This window comes from Mustela nigripes, chromosome 13 (genome assembly GCF_022355385.1).
Source record: "Mustela nigripes isolate SB6536 chromosome 13, MUSNIG.SB6536, whole genome shotgun sequence".
Classification (NCBI taxonomy): Eukaryota; Metazoa; Chordata; class Mammalia; order Carnivora; family Mustelidae; genus Mustela; species Mustela nigripes.
Window position 1 is genome coordinate 109,107,922 of NC_081569.1, and position 13,524 is coordinate 109,121,445.

The 13,524-nt window shown below is 40.5% G+C and overlaps 1 long non-coding RNA gene across 2 annotated transcripts in view; it reads left to right on the forward strand.

Annotated features, from left to right (window-relative positions):
* Positions 1-13,524, forward strand: part of LOC132000021 (uncharacterized) — a 67,779-nt gene that overhangs the window by 16,248 nt on the left and 38,007 nt on the right. For both annotated transcript variants that reach the window (XR_009399157.1, XR_009399158.1), the window contains exon 5: positions 8,458-8,628. This is a non-coding gene — a long non-coding RNA (uncharacterized LOC132000021). The remainder of the gene's footprint in view (positions 1-8,457; positions 8,629-13,524) is intronic.

Below are 13,524 nucleotides of genomic sequence, written 5' to 3' on the forward strand. Positions count from 1 at the left end.
GTGGGTTAAGCCGCTGCCTTCGGCTCGGGTCATGATCTCAGGGTCCTGGGATCGAGTCCCGTGTGGGGCTTTCTGCTCAGCGGGGAGCCTGCTTCCCCCCCTCTCTCTCTCTGCCAGTCTCTCTACCTACCTGTGATCTCTCTCTGTCAAATAAATAAATAAAATCTTAAAAAAAAAAAGAAAGAAAGAAAGAAAGAAATCTCCATACTGAACTTTTAACAGCCTCTCAAGGCCAAAAGCTAAGACAAATACTTGCTATCAGACGTCACCCGCAATACCTATAGATCTGGTTTAATTTCTCTCCCTTTGAGGTCTCCAAAAATATCCTGAGATTCCTGCACCTGCTAGGAAGTGATCTTTACTTACTTGCTAAGGCTGCTGAAAACTCAGTAAGCAGGGTAACAAACTGTTATTTCCAAGGGGCTTTACGGGTTCCATAAAGTCAACCATAGTTTCTTTAAACATTTTGGTCATATCTGAGACTGTGCATGTCTCTCAAATATGACATTTCAGTTAAGGCCTTGATATTATGACCAATGTTTCCAATTATGTCATGTTACAAAGAGAAAAGATTCTTATTGAACGTATGTAAATAATATATTCCCATGAAAATTTAAGAATACTGAAAATTTCTGAATTCTGGAGCGATCAGGTAGGGAGAAAAAGATAAATGTTTCCATTTGATCACAAAGGTATATTTTATCAAATTGCTGCTATAAGTCAGCTTAAGATAAAACATTTCCTTGACTCTGGAAAAGCAAAACATTTTAGAAAGTCAGCTTAAAATGAAAATCATACAAATTATAATTACTCTCCTCACTCCATTCAGTCTCATGTTATTAATTCTTATTCTACTCTATTCTATCTCTCTCTTTTTTTTTTTCCTTAGTAGTTCCAGAAACACTTACCTAGTTCAGTATTATGATCTTAAGGTTATCAGAAGCCTGTACTCAAGAGTTTTCTCCATGAGTCTCACTAAAAATGAAATACAGTTGCTGGAAGCTTTTATAAAAGCATAACTGCTAAAGGATTTATTTTCCTTTAGTGCTCAGGTTCTTGGTCACATGGCTTCCAGGAATGGAGAGGCAGACCAGATGAAGAAGAGTGGTGGGCGACAAAGCAAAGTTTATGGAGTGGTAGTAAACTTTATTGAGCAATAGTACAAAGCTCTGGTAGAGGGAGTGGACCTGAGAGGGTTGCCACTAACAAAACTAAGGGGTTTTATGGGCTTGTTGGGAGGCTGTTTTAATCTGATTAACCCTCCATGTCTGCCACCCAATCAGGTTTTTGCCAGCTACATATCACATGGGAAAGGGTGGAGGACTCACTCCTTCTAGGGTGGTATAAAATCCTCTTAAGGGCAGTTTCCTCTTATGGCAGTGGGGAGGGGGGGCCCGTCCTTGCCTGCTTTTCTTTCAACTATCTTGCTTTATAACTGTCTGTAAATGATAAAAAACTTAAAAATGGCCAAGAGTAAAGATCTTATTAATGAGTCCATTGTAATGCAGTTAGTAAGGAAATTTCATTATTTCTGAGAAACACAGAACTTCAAGATAACAGGACAGGACATCAGATTTCTAGGACTTTCCATACAATTTGTAAAACACTTATTTTAGTAACCTATCTACACAAATATAATTTAAGAGGGTTTAGTATCACTTATTTGGCCATGATTCCTATGTAATTTAATGTACCAAATAAGTATAATTACTTTAATTTCTCACCAAATCTCTGAAATGTTCAAGGGACCCTCTGGAAAATTTCAATTAGGTTATAGTCAAAAGACTTCATTTTAGAATTTAGTTTTGGGAATTATGCCAAAAGATATCAAGAGGTTTGAACATTTGATTAAATAGAATCACAAATCATTATGAAACAGTAGTTAATTATCCATTTAACCAAAATGGCAATAAAAGATTTCAAAGGCAAATACAGATAGCTGTGAGCAAAATTTAGCTCTCTAAATATTAAGACTCAGTTTTCTTAAAAAAAAAGAAAAGAAAAGGACTCAGTTTTTTTGAGTAATCAAAGACTGATAAACATAAAAAATTATTCTGGCAAAACAGAATCCTTATTTTCTAGGCAGATTACTTTAAAGGTAAAGAAAGACTTTTGTTAATAATTCCTTATTAAGAGCAAATCGATAGTTAAAGAAAACTTAGTCCTTTTAACAAAGAGAAAACAAAATTTTATTTTTTGCCAGTGTACTTTCGATATTAAAACTCAGTTGTTAAGTGTCTGCCTTGTGCTTAGGTCATGACCCAGGGTTCTGGGATGAGTCCCACATCAGGCAGGGAGCCTGCTTCTCCCTCACCCTCTGCTTGTCACTCCCCCTGCTTGTGCTTGCATCCACGCTCTCTCTCTCTATGACAACTAAATAAAAATTTTTAAAAAAACCTCATTTACTTAATTTTATCCTAATCTTAGCCAGTAGTGACCACACATTCTTTCTAATTTCTTTTCTATAAACCTACAACTCTCTTTTTTACATTCAGATTTTGTCCTAAGTTTTCCCTCTTTGAAAAACCAGCCTCACTTTAGGATGAATTTTCTTTTTTCTCAACAAAAATGTATTTCTATATCTTAAACTTTTTCTTACCAAACACACATACCTTACTTTCCTTGCATGCAGAGTTGTTTCCCTGATTATTTCCAGTAGTCTTAATTACATTTATTAGAATTCTGAGCTCCTGGAAATCTTAGTTTCTAGTAAAAACTAAGTAGTAAGTGAGTGTGAACTATTACTCCAGAGTTCTTTAGATTGACAAATTTATAAATACATTTTATAATTTCTAGAAAGGCACTTATCATAGTACCATCTTTCAGTAAAGCACAAGTCATGTTTACTAACACACTCAAATTTGTCTTTAGTTTCTCAGTAATAAGACAAAAGTAGATAAAATAACAAAACATTAAGTACTAAACATAAGCATATCTTATTTAGAAATGATCTAGATGTTCAATGAATTTAACTTAACTCACCATTTAACTTGGCAAGATGTTAAAGTTTCACGTTACCAGGGGTACTTGGGTAGCCCAGTCAGTTAAGTGGCCTACTTTTGATTTTGGCTTGGGTCATGATCACTGGGTCATGAGATCGAGCCTGACACTGGGCTCCAAACTCAGTGCAGAGTCTGCTTGAGGTTCTCTCTCTTCTCCCTCTGCCCCTCCTGTTCATGTTTTTTCTCTCTCTTCATAATAAATAAATAGATTTATTTATTTTTAAAAACATTTTAAAAAACTAAAAAAAAAAAAAAAAAGTTTCAAGTTACCAAAGATTTTAGAAGCTGCTTAAAATGTTGCCTATAAACCTTTTTTTAATCTTATTTTCATCTATTTAATTTACTTGTTCTTAACAATTATGGTTAGTCCACCCACAATCCTTCATGAGGCATTGGACAGAGTCAACCATAATCCTTAGGGGTTTTCTTGTTTTGTTTTATTTGGGCAAACTTCTTTTGTTTCTCCAAACTTTTTTTGGACAAATTTCTATCGTCACCAGCTGGACCCCCAAGACCTGACCTTTACTGCCCCCTCCTTGAACTCAGCAACCTCTGTTCCGCCTATTTCCTTAAGCTTTCCTTTCCAGTGTGTCTCTTAACTCAGGCAAAAGATCTAAGAGACATAGTATCCCATGATGGAAACCAGAACCATATCTTAAACAAACAAACTAAAAAACTGCCTAGACAGAGACCCCCAGGTGGTTCAGACTACCCAGAACTATTGAACTTAGTCCCTAACTTGCCCCTATGCCGATGGACCATGGAGTGACCTCTAGAATGACCCCAAACTGCCTTTACCTACTATAGTACTATCTCCACTCAAGGAGGAGCACAAGCCTCATTTACATAAAAGACATTATGTGTACAGGCATGCTTTCTTAAGACGATGTGTGACATTTTGTCCCCCTCTACAGATTATAACAAGTTTCCCATTCTAAATATTCATCCTAACCCCAAGTAAAAATAACTTATCCACCCTTGCACCCTTGAGTCATGGCTTTGGAAGTCATTCCCCATGATCTTATTTGCTGCAAATAAAGTTTCCTTTGCGGGACAACTGCACCTGTTATAGTTTTCATCTGTGGTTCACTGAGGAGCAAACTCATATTAGGTCAGTTATTAAAAATGAACTTATTTAACTTTCAGTAAACATAGGCAGAATAAAAGTTTTATATTTAATACTGGTTATTCTAGAAACATATCTATTTTAATCAAGCCAACCTTAAATAGCTTTAATATCAAATATTTTCCCAGAGCACATGAACTTGATAAACAATTGGGTTAGTTTCTGTGTTTCTGAGCTTTAGAAGCCCAATTCTTGTAAGTGCTTACCTTCAAAACAACTAAATAGAGCTCTTTTACAAATTAATTTCAGCAGTACTAGAGATAGAGGAAATATTTCACATTTGCAATATATATGGACACACAAATAGATACATGCAAACAAAAGTTTTATAGCTTTTGCTTTTTACTAATATTTGTAGAGAGGACATTATAGGCCCACTTTCCAAATATCTTCCTCTTTTTTTTTCCCTCCAGATGAAAAACTTTTCCTTAAGTTTGTATTTCAAAGAGTGGCTTTTAGGTCCTAGAGATGATGAGGGTAGAAAATAGTATAAATGCATAGAGAATGTATACAAGTTTTCTCCAAGGTGGACTTTTTAGGACATATTGGTCTCTTATCAGAGGTGCTAGAGCTTTGGCAGAAAAAACCCTTTTAGCGTTTGTGTTTTATAAAGGCCTTTCCAAGCCTCCTCTTTTTTTTTCCTTCAGGCTCAGGTGGTTGAGGGCTTTATTTACATTTCAAAGAAATGATAAGATCTGTAATTTCAAGGGACAGTGAAAGAATGCAAAAAACATTTTTCTTTCCTAGAGTTTCAGAGTAATTGCTATTTATAATTCACCTTCCTATTCTTAAGTACAGGAGAATTTTGTTCCAATATCCTGATCATTTATAATATTCACAAACATTTTGAGAGGAACAAGTGAGGTTTTGGGATTGGTAAACGTAAGATGGGCTGTAACCTGTTTCTAGAGTTGTATTTCTGGTTTTGTAGAGACCTGTAAGACAACGACAGATGTTCCTAATTCTCCAAAGAACTGGATGACAGCCTGAATATCAGGAGACTGGCCTGTCTTTTAAACTAAGCTTATTTCCTTGGGGCACCTGGGTGGCTCAGTGGGTTAAGCCTCGGCTTTCGGCTCAGGTTATGATCTCAGGGTCCTGGGATCCAGCCCCGCATTGGGCTCTCTGCTCAGCAGGGAGCCTGCTTCCTCCTCCTCTCTCTCTCTGCCTGACTCTCTGCCTACTTGTGATCTCTGGCAAATAAATAAATAAAATCTAGAAAAAAAACACCCAAAACTATAAACTAAGTTTTTTTCCTTATATGAGGGAAATTTCTTTTTAATTTATTTATTTATTGACGGAGAGAGATCCCAAGTGGGAGGGGCAGATGAAAAAGAAAGAATCACAAGCCGACTCCCTGCTGACCGTGGAGCTTGACATTGGGCTCACCTCATGACCCTGAGATCACAGCCTGAGCAGAGCTGTCAGCTGCTTACCCAGCTGCACCACCCAGGCGCCCCATCAGGGAGATTTTTAACTAAGAGGGGAATCAAAAGGTTTATACCTATGTAAAGTCTGTGTTGGGGAGCAAGAATTCTTGTTACCTTAAAAGTTATTCTAGCTGGACTAAGAATCAGATAAACAGAAGAAAATAAAATATAATAGGCATAGGTATGGGGAATCCTTGTAGACATGGAAATTCCAAACACAGGCAAAATGAGGTATGTATGTCATTCTGAAGTAAGGAGAAAAGGGGGTAAGGGTCTGAGAGTTCAGAGGAAAGGAATGCACTTCACAGGGTCATAAGAAGAGTAGATGTTTGGTAATTAGAAGTTTGCCCAGCTATACTGATGGTCACTTGGATAAAGTTTATCTCTGTTAATATTCCTTATTCTGGGAAAGACCCCCACCCAATTTAGATTTTTCTGTGTGTGGTTTTTTTTTAAAAGATTTTATTTATTTATTTGAGAGAGAGAGAGAGACAGTGAGCATGAGCAGGGGGAGGGGCAGAGGGGGAGGGAGACACAGACTCCCCACTGGGCAAGGAGCCCAACACCACACAAAGGCTTGATCCCAGAACCCTGAGATCATGACCTGAGCTGAAGGCAGACACTTAACCAACTGAGCCAACTGGGTGCCCCAGTTTTTCTGTGTGGTTAAAGGAGGGATATTTGATCCTACAGGGTCTCAAGTGCCTTTAGCTCAAAATAATTCACATGCCAAAGGGGCACATTCGGAGGGGTCCTGTCCTGAACCCCTTCATCTGTATAAAACATTTTAACAAAAGCTGCCTTTCTGATTACACAATTCAACCGTGGCTTCTTCTTCTTTTTTTTTTTTTTTAAGATTTTATTTATTTATTTGACAGAGATCACAAGCAGGCAGAGAGGCAGGGAGAGAGAGAGAGGAGGAAGCAGGCTCCCTGCTGAGCAGAGAGCCTGATGCTGGGCTCCATCCCAGGACCCTGGGATCATGACCTGAGCCGAAGGTAGAGGCTTTAACCCACTGAGCCACCCAGGTGCCCCAACCTTGGCTTCTATTATTAGTCCCTGAACATTGGCCTTCCACTGATAATTTGTAGGGGGCCTCAGAGAAATTTTGTTTGTTTCCTCCGTGAAGGGGAGGTCGCGTGAATAGTCAAATAATCTTTCTAATTTCTCTTTAAATTTGGTAGGATGTTCTGAAAGTAGAGATAAAGGGGCTTTATTGTTTAAAAAATTCGCTGCTATCCAGTGGACGCAAATTCTTTTATGGCAGAGGATCTGTGATACACCTACGTAGAAATGCCTGAGGCCGGCACTGCTGGATTATAAAGCCCTGGGAGGCAGGAGGAAACAAGACTGATTGCCAGTATTGGGGGCTTTTAAATTCACTTCCTGGCTTTCGGCATTTACATGAACAACCCATATACCTTGAACCTAGAGACTGGCTGGAGTGTGCACTATAAATCCTATAGGGAAGGGGGAAGTTAAAAAAGGAAGATGAAACTGGATTTTTAAGAAGGGTAATTTACTGGTGGGGTTATGGACATTGGGGAGGGTATGTGCTATGGTGAGTGCTGTGAAGTGTGTAAACCTGGTGATTCACAGACCTGTACCCCTGGGGCTAATAATATATTATATGCTTATTAAAAAAATTAAAAATTATTTTAAAAAAAGAAGGGGAGTTTACTTTGGATGTGAACATTCATTTTTGTCTTAAGTCTAATTTCTGTTCTTTTATCTTTTCAAGGAAGTCCCTAAGGCAGGTCATTATACTAAGGAAATTGAGAGCTATCTATAAAGAATATGTGTGTTTCTAAAATATGACCTATTTAAAAGATCCGTCATCTGGCCATTGACAAGTAGGATCTCTCAATAGCAATCCAAACCAGAAAGCCTTCTAATGGCTTAACCAAAGATGAAGAGGAATCCAGAGAGGGGACGATGATGTAGACCTCACAATTCAAAAGTTTACTACCAAAATGAGTCTAAGAAAGCAAAAGCCGTTTTTGCACAGGTGGTAAGGATGACGTGGTGAGAACAATGTCTCCTGTCTCCCACGGACACGTGCGTTGCCTCCACTCAGTCACAGATCTCCTCATCTGTGACGCTGGGCAGGAGCTACTGTAACCAAACTAACGCAAGTTTGCTCCTGGATGAATTACAGGTGGAGACCACACCCGATGGAGTTGTCACACAAAAGAGTGTTTATTTGCAGCAAATAACTTCCAAAGCTGTGACTTCCTGAGCAGGAGTGAAGGGATTCTTTATATTTAGGGTTTAGGATGAATATTCCGAGAGGGCAGCTTCATCATGGCATTTGAAGAGGACATAAAGTTGTACAAGCCTGTACCTGCAAACAGGGTTAGGTTAATGAAGCTTATGCGTCTCCTGGGGCAGAGGCCTTAGCATTACGAGCAATCTGAGGTAACTGTCTCAAGTAAGGAATGCAGGGTATTGCCTACCTTTGACATAGCACTGGGAGTTTCCAAAGGAATTTATTGTCTCTGATATGGTTAGGCTGTTTCCTGGCCAGGTGGAGACTGTTCTTTTTTTAAAGATTTATTTATCTGTTTATCTATTTTTTGAGAGAAAGAGAGAGAGAGAGAGAGAGAACAAGTGGGAGGGGCAGAGAGAGATAGGGAGAGAGAATCTCAAGCTGACTCCATGCTGAGCTCTATCTCAGGACCCTAAGATCAAGACTTGAGCTCAAGTCAGACACTTAACCTACTGAGCCCCCCGGGTGTTTGTACTTCTTTGTCATTCAGACACCGACTGGGCAGTTCTACAAGCAGGATGCTGAGGCCAGTAGAGCTCACCAGGGATCTGTGGATCACCGGAAATAGCTGGAGGCCTGAAATGACTTCTCTTACACCAGGATAGTTGTGTCTCATCTTTCTTTTTCTAGAGATAGCTAATTCTGCTTACATTACTGGAAAGGGAATGTCCAGCACTAACAAGCAACAAAGGATGAGACAATGAAGGAACTTAAACACCTTGTGACAAATACCTCTGGGAGCTGGCATGTCTAGACTCTTGGAACCCTACTCTATTTGACTGGCCTACAAAGTGCACCCTGGTAAGTGTACCCTCTGGATGGTGGAGACCAAAGACAGTACTATCACTGGTTACAAAGCCAGGCTCTTAGGACTTACAGAACAAGATGAAAAGGAAAATCTCATCCAGTTTTTCTTAGAAGCACATTAACAGCTTTAACTAAGCCTTGAGGCTCTTGGAGCCAAACTAATACATAGCAGAGATGTACTGTGGGGTTGGGTATTGTGTGCTGTTCCACAGTGTTGCGTGGAACTTTTCTTGAGGTTGGCGGGTGACCTAGTGTCAATCTAATCCATTCCATGACTAACTTACCTAACACAGGAGTCTTTGAGTAAGGTGATAAGTATTCTAGTAGATTTTTTTTTCATCTCTGTCTGCCAGCTTTTAAGTACTTGACCCATGTCTATTAGTTTTGTGGCTTGGACTTCTGGACTTCGAAGATGTGCCTTAGCAACAGCCTTTACCTCACGTGCACATTAACCCACACCGAAGTTTATATGACAAATGACACAAAAGACGTAGACAAAGGAAAACAAAAACCGTGGAGAGGACATGGATCAGTATTCCACTAAATTTACCAAGAGTTACTAAGCCCGAGGAACTAGTTCCACAAGTATTTTCTCCTGCTAATCTAAATTTAGAAAGAAAAAAAAAAAGGAAAAAAAGGACACTCATTACTCTTGCTCTGTCAGACTCCACAGATAAGGATCTCTGGAGACTGACGTGGTTAAAAAATCTTACCTTCTGTTGGCTGTATGTCAGATTTCCCAAGGAGCTCTTAGCTGCCACTGTGTCTGGGGCAAGCAGTGTCCAGCAAGTCAAAGTGTCCTGCCAACTAGGCCACCTATTGAGGAGGAAGAAATTTTCTTCTCTCCTAGGTTTTTCTAGCTGGACTAAGAATTAAATTTACCTAAGACCCAACAGATCAATAGGAGAAAATCAAATTTAGTTTCATATCTATGGAGAAATCCACACAGACATGAAATTCCAAAGAGAGTTACTCAGCGTGAAGCTCATTGACTGACCTCCTGAGCCTGAGGAAAGGGGTAAAGGTCTAGGGATACAAAGGGGGGAAAGACCATTAGCAGGAAGGTAAGAAGAGATTTTGGTAGACAAAGGTTGCCCTATTTATCAGGTAAAGCAGAATCTTTGTTAATAACTCTCTCTTTTTTTTTTTTTTTTTTTAAGATTTTATTTATTTATTTGACAGACAGAGATCTACAAGTAGGCAGAGAGGCAGGGAGAGAGGAGGAAGCAGGCTCCCCGCTGAGCAGAGAGGCTGACTCGGGGCTGGATCCCATCATGACCTGAGCCGAAGGCAGAGGCTTTAACCCACTGAGCCACCCAGGCCCCCCCTCTTAATAACTCTCTTCCTGGTACAGGCTCTCCTTTCCAATGCCGGCTTTTGACTGCTTTTATTTTTTATTTATTTATTTATTTTTTAAAGATTTTATTTATTTATTTGACAGAGAGAAATCACAAGTAGATGGAGAGGCAGGCAGAGAGAGAGAGAGGGAAGCAGGCTCCCTGCTGAGCAGAGAGCCTGATGCGGGACTCGATCCCAGAACCCTGAGATCATGACCTGAGCCGAAGGCAGAGGCTTTAACCCCCTGAGCCACCCAGGCGCCCTGTTTGTTTGTTTTTAGTTTGAAAGTGGTTAGTCCAGATTTGTATGTAAACAAGTGGAGTAGATTATCTCCAGCTCTAAGTTAAATGAATAATCAACCACACCTTTACTTTTAGAATTTTTTTTTTTCCTTAAAGATTTTCTTTTTAAGTAATCTCTACACCCAGTGTGGAGCTCAAAGAGTCACATGCTCTGCTGACCGAGCCGGCTGGGTCAGTCACTTTTAGAGTTTTAATCAAAATTATTTAAGAGAAGCAAAATTAGCTGATTTAACTTTTATCTGTCTGCCTTTTGGATGTGCAAGTAAGAACATGAACTAAGTGGCCTGACACCCATGTTTGTTCATCATTCTTTTATGTCAGCCAGCTGGTTATATTAGCATAATACTTCTTTTTATTTTTTTATTTTTTGAAAAAGATTTTATTTATTTATTTGAGAGAGAGACAGTGAGAGAGAGCATGAGAGAGGATAAGGTCAGAGGGAGAAGCAGACTCCTGGTGGAGCTGGGAGCCCCGTGCGGCGCTCGATCCTGGTGATGAGGGAGCAGGAGGCTGGCTGAGGACAGAGCAAAAGCTGGCGCCTTGCACCCCCTCTTCACCCGCTCCCCTCCATATGTGTAGCATTCCTCAGGCACCCCTGACTGCCATAAAACGATACATAGTTAACTTGCAGGGATCACAATCCTGCAGAACAGGAATCTCCCTTGCCCTACAAGATGTCCTAGAGACCTAAACAGGGAGGTTACCTTATCAATAGCACAAATTTCCAGAGGCAAATAACTCTTGGTTCCTGAAGCCCTAATGTCCCCCTCCCACCATAAACTGGAGGAGACTGGGGTAGAAGGGAATGTAAATGATAGCCGGATCATAATGCCCCACCAAGAATCTCCCAATTATCTTGATATTAATGCCTGACCTAAAGACGACAACTGATCAGGCCATAAGAGCAAAGACTCCCCCCAGCTCCTTGTAGGCCCTCCCTAACATGTGAGAACTCTGTTGAAACCTCCCATTCCTTCACCACCTCCCCCCAACCGTGGGGTATATAACATGCCCACCCTCACAACCTGGGGCAGCAGCTCTTCCTGCCCACGGGTCCTGTCCCCGTGCTTTAATAAACCACCATTTTGCACCAATGACGTCTTAAGAATTCTTTCTTTAGTCGTCAGCTCCGAACCTCCTCACCCCACCAAACCTGACTTAGGTTCTGGGACTTCATCACTGGCACTCTGGGATCACGACCTGAGCCAAAGGCATTTGCTTAACCAACTGAGTTACCCAGGCACCCATAATACTTCTTTTTTAAAGATTTTTTTGGGAGGAAGCTCTTAACAACACTTTGTGGACAATTCAGGAAACTAGAATGGACTACATTGTTACATTTTTGGGGCATAAATATGGAATTGTGGTTATGGAAGAGAATACATGATGAACTATTTAGCAGTGAAATGTCATGATGCCTTCGTTACTTCCCAGTGCTTCAGAGAGAAAAAAGCAAACTGGTACAATGCTACCAAGTGGTGAATACCGGCAAAGATTATATGTAGATTTATCAAATGCTATCATATCTCTTTTTTTGTAGATTTTAAAATGTTGAAGAAAAATGATGTAAATAAAAGAGCTTTTGAAGCTTGTACAAGGATTTTTTTTCTCTTTAAGCCTTCTGTAAGGAAAGAATATACATCACTTTAGAGGCTATATAAAACCTATTCTAACTCCTGAATCTTATTTTAATTTGGCTAGAATACAGGTTTGTGATCAAATGCTAAATGTTTGTCTTCCCAAGAAATTTTAAAAGGAAGGCAATATAGGTAATTCAAAATGAATTTGCAAAATGGGATTCTCTGCATCAGACCAGGATAATAAAAATAGGAGGGATAACTGTTGTAGGTAGAAAATATGACTAAATACAGGCATGTGTGGTCAGTTAAAACTGACATTCTAGTCTACAGATTGGATTAATGACATCTACCTCAAGCCTCAGAGGCAGATTTATGAAGAGTTGCACTGTGTTTGTATCAGTGAAGGTCTAGGCAGAAAAAGAGAAACCAGTGTTTGAAAGAGAGAATTTCATGCAAGGAGTTGATTTTACACAGGTGACTGAACAGCAGAGGCTGAGAAACCCCCAGGGCAATGATGCAACTCAGGGTGAGCACAGCAGAAGGACCTCCCTCTAGAGCCCGGAGGCCTTTCCCTCTCGCACCCAGGGGCCTTTGAGAGAAAATGGCGCCCTTTGCTGGAGGCTGAGGCTGCCAGTTGAGAGCTGGAGCCAGGGCAGGGGCTGTTAGTTATGAGCAGAACCCTGGAGGAGGGGCAGGAGACCATTTTCTAGAAAGGGAAGAAATTCTGAGATAATATTTCTTAGTCTGTGGACTATTTCAGGAGACAAAAGAGAAAACAACAACAACAACACAAAACGCTTCCTTGCATTACACCTATCCCTTTCCCCTCTGTAAAGAAGATTTCTCTGGGGAGAACAGCAGGCAGAGGGAGAGGGAGAGCAGGCACTGCACTGAGCAGGGAGCCCCCCACGGGACTTGATGATCCCAGGACCCTGGGATCATGACTTGAGCCAAAGGCAGATGCTTTACTGACAGAGCCACCCAGGAGCTCCTCTTGATTTCCTATGTCTTTTATTTTATGATACTAGACTAGCGAAGGGGGATGGAACTGAAGGTTGATGGTAGGATGTAGGGGGAGGAGAGTGAAGTGGGAGAGAGAACAAGTTCTCGTTGGTTAGCTGATGAGGACATAGTTGGGCAATCTAAATTAAAGATCACAAAAAGGCAGAAGTGTTTTATTCAGCTTGTACAATAAAAAAAAATTAAGCTATCTGACATTAAAAATTGAGAATCTCATATGAAACTAAAATTCTAGCTTATCTTATAAATTAAGGTGTTCTGGTCACACTCGGCCCTCATTCCTGCCTGGCAGACTTGCTGGAGCATGTCCTTTCCAGTTCTCTGTGTCCCAGCTTTACCTGGTCCAGTCATGTGTGCCATTTGCCTGGCCCCTGCAGGCAAGCAATCCTCTTTCCTTCTTTTCATTCTAGACTGGATAAGGATTTGCACTAGCAATCACCTCCTCATTCTCTCCTTTCATATTGAATCAGCTTCTGCAACACTTAAGAGTTTACTTGGGGGGGGGGCACCTGGGTGGTTCAGTTGGTTGAAGGGCTAACTTTGGCTCAGGTCATGATCTCGGGGCTCCTGGGATAGATAGAACTTGGTGTCTGTGCTTAGTGGGGTGTCTGCTTCTCTCTCTCTCTGCTCCTCCCAGCCCCATGATCTCT